Genomic DNA, 12,114 nt, shown 5'->3' with positions numbered 1-12,114 from the left:
GAGATTTACGTGAGCATGGAGGCCTCCACAGGCAGGGACTTTTCAAGGTGGTTCCAAGCCTCAGTCGCTGCAAACTTCCAAAGCTGCTGTTGTTTTTTCTTAAAAAGAGCTTTGATCAGTCAGGGCATGTCTACACTGCAGCAGGGAGTGAGTCTCTCTGGCTAGGCAGACTTGTATTAGCTGGGCTCACGCTAGTGTGCTAAAAATAGCAGTGTGGAAACTGATGGAGGTGTGGGCTAGTCACCCTAGCTCAGACTCACCCTACCCCGAGCCTCTGCCAGTGCCGCAACATCCACACTGCTACTTTTAGACTCGCTCCCAGCTGTAGTGCAGAGATACCTTAAAGCTCCAGCAGCGAGCTCCCAGGACAGAGCCTCAGAGAGGATGTCCGTGACTGATAAAACGGGAGAATAAGGGATAATTTGTGTTCTGATTTTACTTACAAGACAAAAACCACGATGCCAACGGTCAGTGGATGTCAGAGTCATGAGCAGACATGACGTGGTCATTACAGACATCTCAACTAGACTCATGTGAAAAGGATCAATAACCTCCCACCCCTACAATCTCAGCTTTTCATTGAAGAAAAGGTTGCCTCCCTCCTGGCAGTACAGACAAGCTTGAAAATGTGACACACGTGTTACTGAGGTAGTGGCATCTGCTGCCTCTGCAGAGATCCTGAGTGGTGTGAATAGCCCCGTTTATCTCCATGTGATAGTTAACTCCAAGATCCCCTGCTCTGGGGTGCCGCAGGAAAGGATGAGAGTGCAGCAGGCCCAGCACATCCACCCAACACTGTGTATGTACTGTGGGGTCCCCGATACTGCCACCCCTGAGCCTCTCCCAGGTGGGAGAAGGGACGCTGCTGCAGCTGAGAGTAGAAGGGCCTCTGCTCCCCCCTGCCTCTATGGGCAGGAAGTCCTCCCACTTCCATTGCCACTTCACGGGGGAACTATTTTGTAGTGTGCCAAGAGCTCATTGATTCAGCCCTCCAAGGCATGTCATGCAAGCAAATAAACACACAGTCCTTGCCCTGAAGAATTTACAATCTAGGGTTCGAACCCTGCAAAGATTTACGCACATGCTTGGTTTGGAACTACTCGTAAGCGAGGGTTACAAGCAACTAAGAAAGGGACAAGAGAGGTAGGGCACTGGTGGGTGTTTGTAGCAAGCTGTTGGAGCAGTAGAGTGCCAGAGAAGCCTGCAGACCTTGTTTGTCAATAGGAGGTGGAAGGCTCTACCAGCTATGGGGCTCCAGTGAACCTTGTAATTCCAATAGGCTTTATTTTTCTAGGTAATATCCCTTCATTTTAAATTACCCCTTGAGTAATGATCTAATCAAGCAGAATTCCTTTGGTATTCATCAGAATACCAGACAAGCTCTTTGTGGTTAATGTTATCAATGTGGATGTCATAAGGACTTTGACAGGATTACCAGTGGAATTCACCATTCATTAACCAGACCATTATTTATAATGGCAGGGGAAGGGGAGTGTTGAGTGGTTTTGTTTTTCACATGGAACCCTCTTTATTTGGAGGTGGGGAGCTCAGGGTGGCAGAGGTGATAGCAACAAGACTCTGATGAAGGTGTCTGATTCAGAGATCTCAATCAGCTGCCCTGGCAGCCCTGAGATCTCTCTCCCCATCTGCACGTCTTCACTTTCATCATCTGTTTCCCTGATTGGGAAACGATCAGAAGAGAGTCACGAAGTTCACCTGGAGAACTCCCTCCACCACACATGAGTTTGAGGCTGTAACCCAGTGAGGAGACAGGCAGCTGAAACCAGTCCACAGCCCTGATCAGCAGATCCATGTAGGAGAGCTAAAGTACTGAAGCCAGGACGCCAATAAAGGGAGCTCTGTTGCAACCAATGGGAGCCTGTTAGAAATTCAGAAGCAGCTGGGATTCAAGGTGAGAGCAGGAGGATATTTAGCCAAGGAAAAAGAAAAAAAAAAAATCCTATTTTCTTTTCTCTTCCCCTAAAATCCAAAATGAGGCTCTTTACTGTAGCCTGGCTCAGCACGACAGGATGACAAAAGATAAACACTATTGGGCAATGGAACGTAATGATCAAATATGTAAAAGGAAACAAATATGAAAACAAAATTTAAAAATAGGGTGGTTTTCTATTCGAAGGGCTAAATACAGTATATATCAATTGTCTAGACTCCCTACTGCACTCCAGGAAACTTTACATAGGTTAATATTGCTGCAACAACATTTCCAAACTCTAGCATCTGGTAAAAAAAAAAAAAAAAAAAAATCACTGGCACCAGAAAGAGGCAGACAAAGGTACTTGGCATCCAAAATGAAGTGTAGAAGGACAAAACAAAAGGTGAGGGGAAAATTTCCTGGTGACATCCCAGGGCATCTCTTCATTCATTCCCCATTCAGGCAGGAGGGGTAAGAGGCAAATTTAAAGCCAGATTCACTGCTTTTTCTGTTGAACAGTGCAGCCTACCTAAAATGATCCAAACTTAGGAATTTAATCCCATCTGCACTGCACTGGGATTCCCAGCCCTGCAGGGTGACATCCATTGAACAACACTGAGTTCCTGTAACCAAGGCAGCCTGATTGTGCAAGATCAATGGAGTGTTCTCCAGATCCATGCTTACAGAATCCTGTGAGGTGCTGCGGGCCCTGGACTCCCACCAAAGATGTGTAATGCCTTTGCATGCTACTAGTCCTGTTGCACCATTCAAATGTGTCGAATGCTATCACCATGGTAGTGTTCATTTGTATTGTGATAATTCAGATGAGTTGTGGAGACAAAGTCTTGAAGAACTGGGACAGTCAGGTGCATTCAGCCTGCAGAAAGAAATGGTACTGCTTCTAAAGTAAAATGCAAAAGCATTTAGCATTGCTTTCTCTCCCCATTGCCCCACCTGCTAACCTATAGAGATAATTAAATCACAGTGTGAAAGCACATTCAGTACTGTAGAGTTAGACCAACAGGAGTAGCATGAACTTTCCACACATACTATCACTATATTGATTTAATCACACACAGAACTACTCTTAGTACTTCCAAACACACTTAAGGAAGTGGGGATAGGGGAAGGAAACCCCAAAACTCAAAGACAACTTACAAAATGGAGCCCCAACAGAACAAGCCAAAAGCTCCCATCAGTCCTTCCCCATCTACTCAATAGGAGTGGAACTGACCAGGAGTTCAAGTTGAACTGTTTCAACTGCTAGCCCATAATCTAACTTTTCACAGCTCCTATGGAAAACCTCATGTCTCAGAGTCCAAGACCTGGTGTGAATTTCCTCCTCCTCAATTTGTTCCAGGAATCCATCCACTGAGACACCATCCCAGAAGAGGTACTCCTTAGTGGGTATCCAACATAAACCTGGTTTCCAGGCTCACAGTCCATATTCTAATGCCTTCTTGTTCTTCTTAAGTACATCACTTAGTCTTTGTTTTATTTAAAAAAAAAAAAAATCCATGGGATCTCCCTTACCTTTTCCTTCAGGCAGCTTGCTCCAAAGAGGTCCACCCAAAAAGTAAATGAAAAGCCAAAAAAGTGTCAACATTAAACAGAGACTCAACCTAGCAAAACTGCTGCTGATATTCAGGACTGTTAACCACATGCATCTTGCCTGAACAATTTCCAAACCATAGATGATGTTTAATGTGGAAAAAACTATAAATGTACAAAAAGTTACTTCTAAGTCCAAAACACAGAGTTCCCTACTTACGGCTTTGATGAACAAAGTGTGTTGTATTCTGGCAACACGCTTTTGGCACTCTCAAGAACCTTTTCATGAGCTGGAAATTCAAGGCATCACACATCAGCATAGCCATTACTTACAACAGACAGGGTTGTTGTTTTTTCCCCCCCATCACTGTGCAGGTTCTCTCTTGTCTACACTACACAAGACAATACACTCTCCTTCCAGCATTGCTCTGGGTAGAAAAACCACCAGAATGAGCTGAATAGACATAGAAAAATTTGTTGTCCATTGTGTTCTGTTGTTCCCACAATTCTTATCTTCATTTCATCTCTGTGTTCTGTATTGTCTTCCCAGTCCAGCTGAAGACAATTTCTGAGTTAACTGTGCACAAGTCAGTGGTGCCTAGCTTACAGCAGAGCAGATTTGTGTACCTCTCAATAAAATACAGGCTCTGAGGAAACGGTACTATTTTCTTCTCTCTTACTGATGATTTTCAGAACATTTTCAAGCACATTCCACAGCTACATTAAAATGAAGCCTTTAAAGGAAACAAGTTGCACTGGCCTCCAAGAATGCTCTAACTCCACAAGAGAAAAGCTCCCCTAGTCTGGCAGATACTGGAAGAATGCAAGATGATGTGTTTGCTGGATAGGGAATGCAACATGCAGAGCATTTAATTCAATGGACATCTTTTGACATGTCACAACTAAGAAAACCATTTAACGCTGACAACAACCACCATTACTCCAACGGAGTGCAAAAAATGTACTTGTCAAGTTTGTTATCAGATTGTGCAAAAAATTTATGAAGTATCTTCCTATTATGAAGTCTGAACTGAGAAACTTTGGGAGAGTAGATTGAAGACACAGGATGACCAGGCCCTGAAGAACAAAAAAGAACTACTCTTCTAGCCTCTTATCAGAGGAGAAAGCATTCCTCCTTTGGATTGGATGGGAGAGGACAGGGCGTTGCAAGCTTTTTTTGTAAGGCAGCCCACATCTTAATAGAGAAATTGGCCTTTCGTGATCAAGCAACATCCCTGTGCCAACTACACCAGTTGTTTACATGGAGAAGCAGTATTGAGAAAAATATTGCAAGTATTTAGCAGGTGGAAAGGAGAAAGAAAGAGAACCATGTCACCAGGTCTTTGCAGACCACCAGTGGGCCACAGACTGTGGCTTGAAAAATATTGTTGTAGAGTTTTGCTGTTCCATTTATGACAAAGTTCCTCCTCTGCCTTAGTGGGGCCTGCGCTTATTGGCAGATTTGTTCACCTCAGAGATTCACAGCAGCCCTCAGTTTGGCCACTCTTGCTAGTGGCTCAAACCTGCCGTTCACTCAGCTCACCTCATCACTAGCCAGCCTGGGGAAAAGGAAGGAGAACAATCCCCGCAGTCTCTGCTGATCCACCCTGTGGGTCAGGGAACAGCCCAGAGACCTTCCCCTCTGGTGGAACCCACTGTCCAGGTCAACTCCCCCTGTGTCTGATCAGGAGTTAGGAGGTTTGGGGGGAACCCGGGCCCACCCTCTACTCCAGATTCCAGCCCAGGGCCCTGTGGAATGCAGCTGTCTAGAGTGCCTCCTGGAACAGCTGTGTGACAGCTACAACTCCCTGGGCTACTTCCCCATGGCTTCCTCCCAACATCTTCTTTATCCTCACCACAGGATCTTCCTCCTGATGTCTGATAAGCTTGTACTCCTCCATCCTCCAGCAGCAGCACGCCTTCCCTTCTCACTCTCAGCTTCTAGTGCCTTTTGCTCCCAGCTCCTCACACACACCCCACAAACTGAAGTGAGGTCCTTTTTAAACTCAGGTGCTCTGATTAACCAGCCTGCCCTATTTGATTTTAGCAGCTTCTTAATTGGCTCCAGGTGTCCTAATTAGCCTGCCTGCCTGAATTTGTTCCAGCAAGTTCCTTCTTGTTCTGGAACTGCTCCTATTACCTTACCCAGGGAAAATGGACCTGCTTAATCTGGGACTAATATATCTGCCTTTTAACACTCACCGGTGAAGGCACTGCAGGTCTTCCCGGACAAGCACGTCAGCACCCTGAAGCATCTGGTCTCGGAGAAGTTGAACATCCCAGTCTCTCAGCAGTGGCTGCTTTTCAAGGGCAAAGCCCTGGCAGATGAGCACCAGCTCTCAGACTATTCCATCAGCCCCGAGTCCAAGCTGAACCTGGTGATCAAGCCGCCGGAGAAGGCTTCCCCCGAAGAGCTGGGGCACAGGGGACCCCCGCCACCATTCCCGACCATCGGGCACCCGTTGAGCCAGGTCCTGGCTCGGCACTTCAGCACAGCTGACACGGAGAAGGTGCTGGAGCAGCTGCAGAAGGATTATGAGCGGAGCCTTCGCCTGCTGAGCCTGGATGACATTGAGCGGCTGGCCACGTGACTGCTGCACCCAGAGGTGGCTGATGCAATGGAGATGGGACTCCTGGACTAGCACCCAGACAGCCGTGGGCCCGGGGGAAAGATTTCAGCCTGGCCCTCCCTGCACCTGGAACAAGGCATCTGCAGGCAGGGCCCAGTAGGGGGCTCGGGGGTCCCTCTGCCCCCTCCTCACACCTCTGAACTGCTGCTAAGGAGCCTGTCTGTGTCTCCCATTCCCCATTAAAGGTGATGGTAGGTGTGGGGGGGGACAACCACTCTCCTGTAGCCATCAGGCCTGACCCTGTCACTCATTGATATTTATATCCTAGCATCACAACCTTGAACTTTTGTGACTAGGGAGCTTTTTGTGTTCACCATCACAAAACACGCTAAATCATTGTGGATGTTTGGTGTCGCTGATGACCACTATAACAACCAAATGTCTTCCGCATAGAGGGCCAGATCCTCATCTGGTATAAATCAATGTAACTCCATTGTCTTGCAGTTTACACCAGCTGAGGATCTATCCCAGAAACATGTTGCTTGTTATAAGAAACATTGGGAGTAGAAGCAACTAAGAACACACATATTTACTTTTTTCCCTTGTACATCTGCATGGAAACACCACTCCTAGACACCCAGGCTTAACAGACTGATTGTCAACGCTTAATGATGCATAGTCTTCCCCTGCAAGGTTGGATTGTTGAAAGATATGCATAGCTGAAAAAATTCCATCAGCAGTACAGGATTCATTTAAGCACATGCCCCAGAGATTTGCTCAGGCATTACCCCTATTCATATAAAAAAATGCCACCAGTCAATGGTTTCTTTTAAGACAGATCCTGAGATTTTTCATCATCACTAATAAGGAATGGCTGAACTTTCCTTTTTCCCCTCCTTTCCTTCATTCAATAAACCAAGTTGATGGATGGCCAAGTGCTAAAGAACCATGTCTAGCCCTCTCACTTTGTGCTATGGTTTTGCTGTCAGTGCACACTTTCTGGGACAACTGCCCAACACATGCAGTTACAGCCAATGATAGCTGTAGTCAGAAAGGAGACCCTCAGGACAAACCTTCCCTAACATGAGAGCTAATGGGCAGTTCCAAGGTAGGCAGCAAAAGTCCAATTGTTTGGTTCATTTAAACCTAGACTGGCAAAGCACTAGCAAGTATACGGTTAGAGGCAACCCTGCACTGGCAGGGGGGTGGACTAGGTCATCACATTGGGCTTCTCCATCTGTGTCTTCTAATTACTGTAACACCATAATGTTTTGTCTTGTTGCGATGAGCACCTACAGCAATGTGTCTGAGCTCCTATAGAAACTGGCGTATTTCTGAAGGGGTTAGTAATGGAATTCAGTGCTCTCTACTGCTAGGCCTCCAGCTTCAAAGCAGCCTGGGAGGATAGTGACTGGAAGCTGTTACCATGGTGTCCTCTGTGAAATGAGCCTATGGAGTCATTCCAGATGCCAGAGCACAAGGGTCCAGAGCACAAACGCATTAACACAACAGACCCAAAGAGTCTGTCCCATCTTCCACTGGAGTCAATAGAATCTTTCTTCAGTAGGAGATTGGTCAGGTCATAACTAGGATTCCCAACAGAAATGCCAATCGCTGGATGAGAACTAGGTGTGCTCCCTCCAGGTCTGGTGTGAAGCACATTGGTGGGGTGGACTCAGGGAAGCTTGCATTGTTGCTGCCCAGGCTCTCCTTGGTGACTCAATAAAGGCCTGGGGTATCTTGTTAATGTGACCTCATATCCTGTAAGTTGATCCTGTGAAATGAGAAATGTGATAAAGAAGTGAACTATTGAATGGAAAAAAGAGTGGGTGCACCAAGCTCCGTAACCTGCCTGCCTGCCCAGCCTTCTTAAATGGATAAAGGTATTTTCTAATGAAACAAAGAAGCTTGTACACAGGTCCCTGCTATAGGAATACAATCACTGTTCGCTGAATGTGTGTGTAAAGGCATCAGCCTTTTATGCTGCTGAGAATGGTGCTGCTCATGAGGTTTGCAACATGAAGAGGCTGAGGGTTTTTTTTAGCCTCTTTCTCTATTTCACAACAGTTCCTGGAAGTTTCTGCGTTCCAAGAGAGCTGCCTGATTTCCTCAGAGCTGCTGTCTTGAAGCTGCATCTGCAGCACTGTTGGCCCTTGTATTTCAGGAATGTGAAAAACTGGCATGGCAAGGTCTGTGATTCAGCCAAGATGATGTGTCGGGACATGACTGAAGTTAATTAAAAGGGAGCTTAAGAAAGATAAAGAAAAAAAATTGCAAAACTTCTTAAAGAGCCAATTAATTATTGTTCATGGCCACACACACCAGCCAGGCCAAACCATGGAATCTCTACCAGCCTGACCACTCACCTAGGAGCCATGAAGAAAAGCAACACATAGATCAGCATTTGGAAGTGATGGGCCAAATCATCTGGGTGCTGTAAATGGGCAAAACTCCACTGAAGTTGATGGAACTGCACACATTTACACCAGCAGAGAATTCAGCCCTTCAAATTGAAGTTCACCCTTGGAGATAGTGGTAGGGCCACTGATGGAAGGAGTGGGAGAAGGGAATTGTAGGAAGACAGTAAAGCAGCATCTACATGAGATCTGGGATTATCTAGTGGACACTCGTATTCATGCACACACCAGAATGCACACAAAGCTGATCCTTCATCAAAGCCTAGGCCACTTATATGACCGAGAGAGATCAATAATGATCTGCCAGTATTTCCATCAAGGGGCTCTCACAAAAAAACATCCCCTCCACCTATGTTCAAGCCCATGCACCAGGGATGCATGTGCTACAGAGGACAGGGAGGGACTGTTCATTCCTTTAGTTTCCCAAACGCATTGTCTTACAACCATAACACAGGTAGGAGGTGATATCACACATGGCAAACTTGCACTGAGCTGAGCTGCACGAATGGTTTGCACCTTTGTTCCTGAGAATCATGCTGAATATAGCAATAATATAGCCATGCCCAGCTGGGGTCACCTGAAGGCGAGTGAAAGATGAAAGCCTTATGGGGGACCAGGTGGGAGATCCTCCCCAGGGAAATGTTCCAAAAAAACTTGACACTTGTTGCTCTCAAGGGTATTGCTCTGAGGCCCAGAGACTAATCATCTTCTGCAGGAATGATTCAGCATCATCCACAGGGCATGAATTGCAGTCTTCCCTTCAATTTGGTGATGGGATTTTAACACAAAGCTCCTGGGAATTCCCTCTACCACAGCACTGAGGTAGATGGATTAACAAGAACAATGGTGACATGGGGTGAGATCTGCAAAAGTATCCAGCATTGGTCTAAATCTGCTCCCACTGAAGTCCCTGGGACTTTTACCATTAATTTTAATAGCCTCACCCTGCCCCCAATAGTGAGCGTTTCTGAAAACCCTCCCCTCATGTTGGCCTGTTTAGATCCAACTAACACAGAGGACTTGAGGACAAAATGTTGATCCCGCACACCTTCCCCTCTCAGACTTGCCTGCTTCCTCCCAATCCCCCTTACCCACCTGGGATTTTTGAGGACACTTCCGCTTTTTCACAACAAGAAGCTTACAGCTCCATTGCAGACCTAGGGCCCCAGAATGGATGGAGGACGCAAGGTCTACACTACGAGCTAGGGATGTGACTTCCCTGCCTGTGTACACATACTCATGGTAGCTCCCACTGCGCTAGCACAAGTACAAATAGCTGCGTAGCCGTGGTAACACAAGAAGGAAATGGTGGGTACATACGCTGCCGCTGCCCAGGCTACTGTGGTTACATGACTCTTTCTACTCGCGGTACCTCTCATCAAGCTCCCGCGAGTATGTGTATATTAGAATCACACTCCTAGCTTGTCGTGTAGACATGGCCGGGGGGGGGGGGTGTTGCACAGTAGTGTGTAAAGTAAGATATGAAGGACTCCATCCAGCTCCTTCTCCAACTACGAATGGGCCTGTCGGGCGCGCCACAGCCATCACATCGCTTCACTCCCTTCCTCTTCAAGTAAGCCTGAAGTCTCCTGGGACTCGGAGAAAGTGATCACAGTAAGTTACGCAGGGATGGGGGAGTGAGTTAGGAAAAATCTCTGCTATGACTCTCAGCTAGCCTGTGGGGCTCTCCCTAGATGGTGGAAGGAAGAGAGCAAGGAGGAGGGGGTCGCAGGGTACTGGAGAGTAGATGTTCTCTTGACAGCTTTGTTATTGGAGCCATCAGCTGCTTAGTGACAGGGACCCTGCTTGCATGTGGCTCTAGGTGACTGCAAGCCTGAGGCAGGGAGATGGGCAGGAAGCAGAAGGATTGGGAGCAAGAGAAAGAGTGACTCAACGTGGGGGAACATGGTCTACTTACAGTGGCCACCATCACCATTACACGATCGTGACCATTTTCAGAGCCATGCTGAGTATCTGTATGGAGAAGTTTCAGAGTAGCAGCCGTGTTAGTCTGTATTCGCAAAAAGAAAAGGAGTACTTGTGGCACCTTAGAGACTAACAAATTTGGTTAGGTGCCACAAGTACTCCTTTTCTTTTTGTATGGAGAAGCACATGACTATAAATCGAGTAGCCCCTCTTTCCAAATCAGTTCCCTGTTTGCAATTCTTCACATCCTTAAGAACGCCTAAGGACGGGCTTCAATCAACCCTCTAATCCAGCAGAACTGAGTCCCCTAGCACCACATAGGGACACCAGAATAGCACTGACACGACAGAACAACACCTCCTGCATTGCCAGGGCATTTCAGCTCCTTGGGGTTTCCTGATCCATACACTGCTACAGTTCAATCCAGCATAGCACAGAGAGAGCAGAAAAGATCACTGCACTAGTGGCTCTGGCTGCAGACTCAGAATGGGTGATATGCAAGGAGAGCCAAAGATGTTGGAGCAGTGTCACTGTTTACCCCTTTACTGCATAGACTGAGCAGACTGTGTTTATGGGTGGGTTTTGTTCTGGGTTTTTTTGCATTTTCATGCACTAAAGAGTACAGTCCCTCCTCCCCCTGCTAGTGACTGACAAGTGTTTAACAGGGGGCTGGAAGTTTTAACATTTCAGTGGCTTATAGTGGCTATGACAGATTCCAAGATGTATGTGTGTGTGGGGCTGGCACTGCTGTTCCCCCTGGCTGGGGTGATGGGCCCTCCTACTGCTGCAGGCCCCACACCTGTTCACACAGCCCTTCCTGCACGTACACCTTGGCAGCCCCTGTGGCACTTGCTGGGTGGGGGTGGGAAGCCCACAGAGTCACTTCAAAGGCATGTTGAGCAAACCAGTCACATTCAGTCTGGGTTTGGCTGAAGCCTCCCGCACCTTTCTCAAGCTATTTAACCCCGCAAGTGCCAAGCCCCTGTGCATGCCCAGAGCCACAAAGAGCAGTGGGAGATGTCCCCTGGACATTAGACACCCTCCATGTGCCTGTGTGCCCTAAAGGGAGTGAAATGCCACATTACAGACCCCATCCCCGCCTCTGCTCCATTCTCTCTGACACCCAGGGCTCCAGCTACACTTGTCCGAAAATCACCTTATGCACAGTGGTTAGAACACAGTTTAAACCCACCTCAGTCTAGGGCAGATTGGACATAGTTTGGCCTCTCTGCATTGTCTGGACTAAGCCATGTCCAAACAAAACAATGTTTTAAATGCCTTCAGGAAGCACTGCTCAGGGCCACGCATGCCTGAGATCTGAGGGGCCTGGAGACCTCATCACAGGCCTGGTCGGTGCTGGTGCTTTCAGGGAAGGCTCCTGAGGTGGCAGTAGCTCCGCTGGCGCTGCAGTGGTGTGGCAGTGGGAGATGGCTTGTGCAGAGAGCCCTGCTAGAAGCAATCTCTGCAGGTCAGCAGTGAGGCAGCATAGGAAAGCCTGCACTGCCATTGCACATACTGAACCTGGATGGAGGGGGATTTCAAGCTGTAACTCCCCCTAATGGAAATGGTCTTCTGCACAGCTGTGAAAATTAACACATACAGCAACATCAGCCACTCCCTACCCCAGCGTAGTTTCCCTGAACCCAGCGGGGGAGAGGAGCTAGAGACTCCATGGAGTCCAGCAACAGACTACTACCCTTCTGTTATCTGAAAGGTG

General features: G+C 47.4%; 1 pseudogene; it reads left to right on the top strand.

The window, feature by feature from the left end:
• The first annotated feature begins 458 nt into the window (after positions 1–458).
• Positions 459–6,314, top strand: LOC119843836 (annotated as a pseudogene).
• Positions 6,315–12,114: the final 5,800 nt, after the last annotated feature.

The sequence above is a fragment of the Dermochelys coriacea genome, chromosome 15, assembly GCF_009764565.3.
Source record: "Dermochelys coriacea isolate rDerCor1 chromosome 15, rDerCor1.pri.v4, whole genome shotgun sequence".
NCBI lineage: Eukaryota > Metazoa > Chordata > Testudines > Dermochelyidae > Dermochelys > Dermochelys coriacea.
The sequence above is the reverse complement of the archived record's forward strand: the minus strand, read 5'-3'. Positions and strand labels throughout refer to the sequence as shown.